The following is a 5447-nucleotide window of genomic DNA, read 5'->3' on the forward strand; positions in this document are numbered from 1 at the left end:
GTGTGTTGAATGCTAAATGATGCTGTGCAAGTTTTTCTCATGGTGCCTTGTAACATCTCCAGAATTCAGTCTAAATTTAGATCAAACAAGCTCTTGATCTCAGAGTGTTCAGCTATTTTTCAGCCCAATAAAAACCATCAGAACCATCACAGTGCCATCCGCCTGATCCAGCTGGAGATAAGGAAATCTTTCCCTTCTGAGATTTCCCAATAATCCTACAATATCATGCTAGTACAGCTTCTCATCATACTTGCAATCACTTAATTCAAGTACAAATTGAGAACCAATTCATTCCAAAATGTTTTCTAGGAGCTGGAACAATATGTGAAAGAAAGATATGCAGAGCTTCTTAGGCTACTAATGTTCATCTTGGAAGCGGAGAAACACACCACTTTGTCCTTTTTAGGGACAAAATAAACAACAACGCCGGGAAACACGGTCCACTTCTGAAATGCTCTAAACCAAGCTTCCCAAACCGTGTCACAGATGCGATGTCACAAAGCAATGCATAGTACCGAAAAGGTTTGTGTGATCCCCACCTACGTGTCCAGAATAGCTCAGCGGCTCCAGCAAAGCTAAGGGCTTTGACGTTCAATCCAAATGAATATATAAGGTAATTGAAGTTGATGCAACATCTGCTAGTGAGGTAGGTAACATAGATTATTACAAACATTACCATGTACTATGTACACTAGTGATAAAGAGTCAAACAAATCCTATTCGTCTTTACCAAACAAGCATTTTTAAATGTGCTAATCAGTTTTCTATGTATACCCAAATAAGTAAATTATCAAATTCAAATTCCTCCATAATATGGTCAGTTAAAAAACACAACTGGGGCTCTCAGCCAGCAGGGATATTTGGCTGCAACTTCAAGTATTTCTTCATTAGCTCCCATTCTGACTAATTACATACACGAGTCTGGGCTAAGAAGCCCGCGCTGCATTTTGGCATATTACAAATACTGGCCGTACTTATGTATTTGAGCCAACAACATACCACTCTTTCCCTCATATTAATCAAACATCCTTGTAAATATAGATGTTTAGCCACATAAGCTGCTACTCTATTGTCTGGCTTCTGGCAAACCAAGCAAAAAATCTTCATGAGGAGCCGCCAGTGTCCCCAGAATTTCCTGTCTCTCTCTGACACCATATCACCTATATCAGCCTTCTCATAGATAAAGGGAGGGCCACTCAACCTCCAGAGGCAGGCCTTATCTCACCTTAGGGCTGATCATTCCCGGGAGACATCATCGTGACAGATCTATTGCCCAATAAGGAGACCCCCTCTGCACTTATAACACTGCCCCCACACATCTAGTGGTAATCAAATACTTGCTAGCAGTGGACCATGGAAGGGCTTTGTGTGTGTGTGGCAGTCTGAGTATGTATGTACGTGTGTGCATGTGATCAATAGAGAGGCTCCAGTGTGGGAGTATGGGAGGCGTTAGATATCAGACGAGAGTTCAGAGGTCAGTCCTTCCTGCGGCCTCACTACTATGTCCGTCTGGTGGTTTTTGTAACAACATAAGACACCTGCTGGTGTCTCCCTGTAATTATTCTGGTTTGTAACACATTTGAGAACAGCACCTTTCCGCTAATATGATTTTTTATTTCCACGTGGTAATTGCCCTGTACCAGCTTTGTGTTTTTGGCTGTAAAAGGCAACAAGAAAAAAGATAACATTTTACTCTGAATAGCCAGAAATTATATATATGCTTGCGTACTCACTCACTGCTGCTCAGGAGGCATGTTGCATTTGACTCTGTTTTTGATTTATCTCTCCCTATGTGAGGATGGATACATACGCAGGAGCTGAAAAATTTCATTTTGGCAAATCTCTTGGGACGCTCTACTCTGTCGCAAGCAACCCCCTCGTTGTCCTTCACTTGAAGATTTAGGATGATAAGACAAGCATATTTGTGCTATGAAATCTTTTTATTCTAAAATATGGGCTTGCATGTGGCAGAGCCTAAACCAAACAGATGGCACAAAAAATGTGTAGATATAGCAAATAGTCAATAAAAAATGGAAACTAATTTGATTTACAGTGAGAAATGGAACAAAGAAGAGGCAAATGGAGATTGTGACTGCTGTAGCCCTACAAAGTGTTTTACCACAATTTTAAAAAACGAAATATCCAAATTTATCCATCATACTGGGATAATCCAACATTAGACTAATCATGAAGTTTCACTCGCTAAATCAAAATGTATTTAATCATTCTTAAACAAAACTGGACTAAAACTAACAATAAGTCGGGTTGTGACATAATAATCACAATAACGATTGATAATCTGAAGAAAAAGTGACGCTGACCACATGTGAAGTGATTAACAATGCTGCTCACAGGCGAATATCACTACAGTATATCATTGCCAGGCATGATGATGTCATTGTGACCTCAGCCTGTTTTGCCATCTGATTGGTCAAAAGTGACATAGATTCTCAAAGACGGGCAAGCACACACAAACTCACACTACAGAAAAACAGGGCCTAATGTGTGTGAGCAGTATAGAACAGGACCTTATGCACATGCAGTCCCATGTACGCTCATTTAAGCGAGCGAGCACTTAAGACTCAGACCTACAACACACAGACACACACACAGACACACACACTGTTTAAATGCACACTTGCGCCGGTATGCAGAACGGCATGGTGGGAGCGTGCCAAGAGGTATCTTGAATTCAGTGGGCCCTGCTGACAGCCAAGGAAAGGCTCACCTGATGCCCAGCCACCTGCCATCTGTCTGCTGAATAATACCATTTGCCTGCTATACTACAGGGACGAGCATGAATACACCTGTCAAATATAAACACACACAGCAAAACGCACAAACTCGCAGGTTCCAGCTACAAATAGCCGGTAGAAATATGTGCCTCTCTAGGTGGGTGATACTATCTTATTTTCAAGATTGCCAAGAAGGACACAAGAAGGATCCAACACAAACGTGCAACATGCACACAGTTTGAATCTAAAGCAGCGAAAGCAATGCATAGCCCATCGCTGTGTGAATGTAAGCAGACGGGAAAACACTATCCACCAATATGCAGCACTTTTTTTTAAGACAGTAGATATGTGCAACCCTGGCTTCTGCTACAATGAGGGTCCAGTAACCATTTGGTTACCGGTCTGCTGAGCAATTCAGCTCATCTGCAACGCCTCTCAACTGTACATTTGCAAATAATTTGATTCATTTTCTTGCTTTTCACATAGGATTTTTAAAAACTGTATCATTTGGCCACATTCCCAGCCTTATATGCAACTTCAAGCTGACAGCAAAGCACATCCCTCATGCATTTTCACCTCATTTGATAGCAGAAATCAGACATTTATCACAAAGAAGCCCTACCTTTAAATCAGAAATATGATTTTATTGTTGCATTTCCCCTAAGAAGATGAGCTTTTGGTTCCTCTATTCAGTTCTCACACTGAAGCCAAGGCTGCACACCCATAGCACCCCCTTAGAATGTGATGATAGGAGAAGCAGGAGAGGATGGTGACACTGCTGCACTGAATTAATTTCAAGGTTACACTAAAGCGCTCATCACGGCATCTTAATAAGCATTCCAGCCTTTCAGTGATCTGAAACACATCAACTGCGCCGTGCGTGTCTATGGGGGCTGGTTGAGGAGAAATATCCTCCCTCTGATGTTAGAGGGTGGTTGGGGGGCGGGGAGATGGGCCAAATTTTTCTTGCCGGACTGGAGACACGTTTGCTCAGCAACGAAAGGCGACACATTCGTTACAGATTTTCCGCCTGCTGTTGTAAACCAGGGACTGGGACAGGGGCGTAAATACGCGCTGGAAGGCGGCCACTGTTGCTGCTAGAGACAGGTGTCTGTCTAAATACCGATATCGACTCTTTGCGATCATTAAAAAACACAATTCCCCTTTCACATCGGCGGTGAAACCCCCGTCCCATTTGCAAACCCGTCCGCACCGCCGGCTCCGGTTCGTTTTACGCAACGAGGCTCACGCGTTGGGACTTGATTAAGGTCCGAACTTGCCTCAGCAACAGACAATAGCTGCACAGTCCCGTTTCCTCTTATTTCTCCCCTCCCCACAACGGCATCTGCAGGCATCGCACACAAACACACTTACCGCGACGGGATGAAGCAATATTCCAGAGAAAAGGCGAATCCATTAAAGAAAAAGGAGGAGAAAAAGGGGGCTAAAAGGAAGCACTCCCACTACTACTAGTACTACTACTCCATCGGTTGAGCGGAGCCGCCGCCGCTCTCGGTTTGTGATGGGGATCACGCAGCGTGTGAGCGCATGAGGATGGATGCTGTGCCTTGTCGGGGGGGCGGGGACAAGACGCGTACTCTCGGGTCCAGTGGAGCGTACTTAATTCTGTGTAGGACCCTGTGATACAGGCAAGAGGGCTTTCTATAGCAGGCATATTCTAAGCCAGCCTGACCCATAGACCCCCAGAGAGGCTGCATGATGTCTTTCCAACCCTGCTTCATATTCAGTTGGGCAGCTGGCTGTTGTGGTAGTTTCTGATGTAGATGTGGGAGTCTGAAGATGCATACTGGTACAATCTTTTACATTATCAATTCAATTTTTGTATTGTTGCATTAAAATGTGTCATTTGATTTGACAATAATGTTTTTTATGTTAATTTCTCAGTAGAAGTAATCTGATAGATAAATAGACTTATTTGACAATCATGATACTCTTTTAAAGGTAGCCAAGTCCAAAGATACAATTATGTAAAATGCACATTCACAGAAAGCAATATTCTGATATTAAACTAAACATTGTAAAGGCTGGTTTTATGATTGGTCTATACTTAAAGAAAGCTGTTGTCTGACTATCTGTCCAGAGCAAGTGTTAAAAACTGAAATGCAGTTCCTCTAATATCCACTAGGTGTTGGTTCAAGATAACTCATGATCTGATCATGATTAAGACATGGTAAAAAAAAAGTAAAAACACAAAATATCTTCTAGACGTGTCAATTTTAGAAACAATGTTGGTTCTTAAAAGCTAGCCTTTGCAACCTTTGCTTATTAAAGGGACTTTCTTTAAGGTTTTTAAGATTTATTAGTTATTAGTATTATTAAGTTTTTTGCTGTTTTTAATTGACATGATTCTCGTGCTATGAATATGCTGTTTTATCGTCCCACCTCAGCTCCATCCACGCTCCACCTCCAGAGCCCAAATTTGAATTATCTGACTTCAGTATTTTGAAAATATGGCTTACCCAAAATCCAGGCTCCAAGTGCTTCATTAACCAATTTATAATATCACAGATGGTATGTCACTGTATACTTCCCCAGTCTGTTCTAATATTTTAAAGGAGCCATGTGTAGGGTTTAGTGGCATCTAGTGTAGTTGTAGATTGCAACTCCCTCACGTCACTCTCCCCTCCAAGTGCAAAGGAAAACGAAAACCCAACGATTCTTATTTTCAGGTGGTTGGTAAATGCTTCACAC

At 42.1% G+C, this 5447-nt stretch overlaps 1 protein-coding gene across 2 annotated transcripts in view; it reads right to left on the reverse strand.

Annotated features, from left to right (window-relative positions):
• The window catches only part of plppr1 (phospholipid phosphatase related 1), a 44902-nt gene extending 40618 nt beyond the window's left edge, over positions 1-4284 (reverse strand). For both annotated transcript variants that reach the window (XM_035667341.1, XM_035667342.1), the window contains exon 1: positions 4110-4284. The gene's annotated coding sequence lies outside the window, so the exon portion shown is untranslated. The remainder of the gene's footprint in view (positions 1-4109) is intronic.
• Positions 4285-5447: the final 1163 nt, after the last annotated feature.

Source organism: Morone saxatilis, unplaced genomic scaffold, assembly GCF_004916995.1.
Source record: "Morone saxatilis isolate NCDOM2014 unplaced genomic scaffold, NCSU_SB_2.0 Contig21, whole genome shotgun sequence".
Classification (NCBI taxonomy): domain Eukaryota; kingdom Metazoa; phylum Chordata; class Actinopteri; family Moronidae; genus Morone; species Morone saxatilis.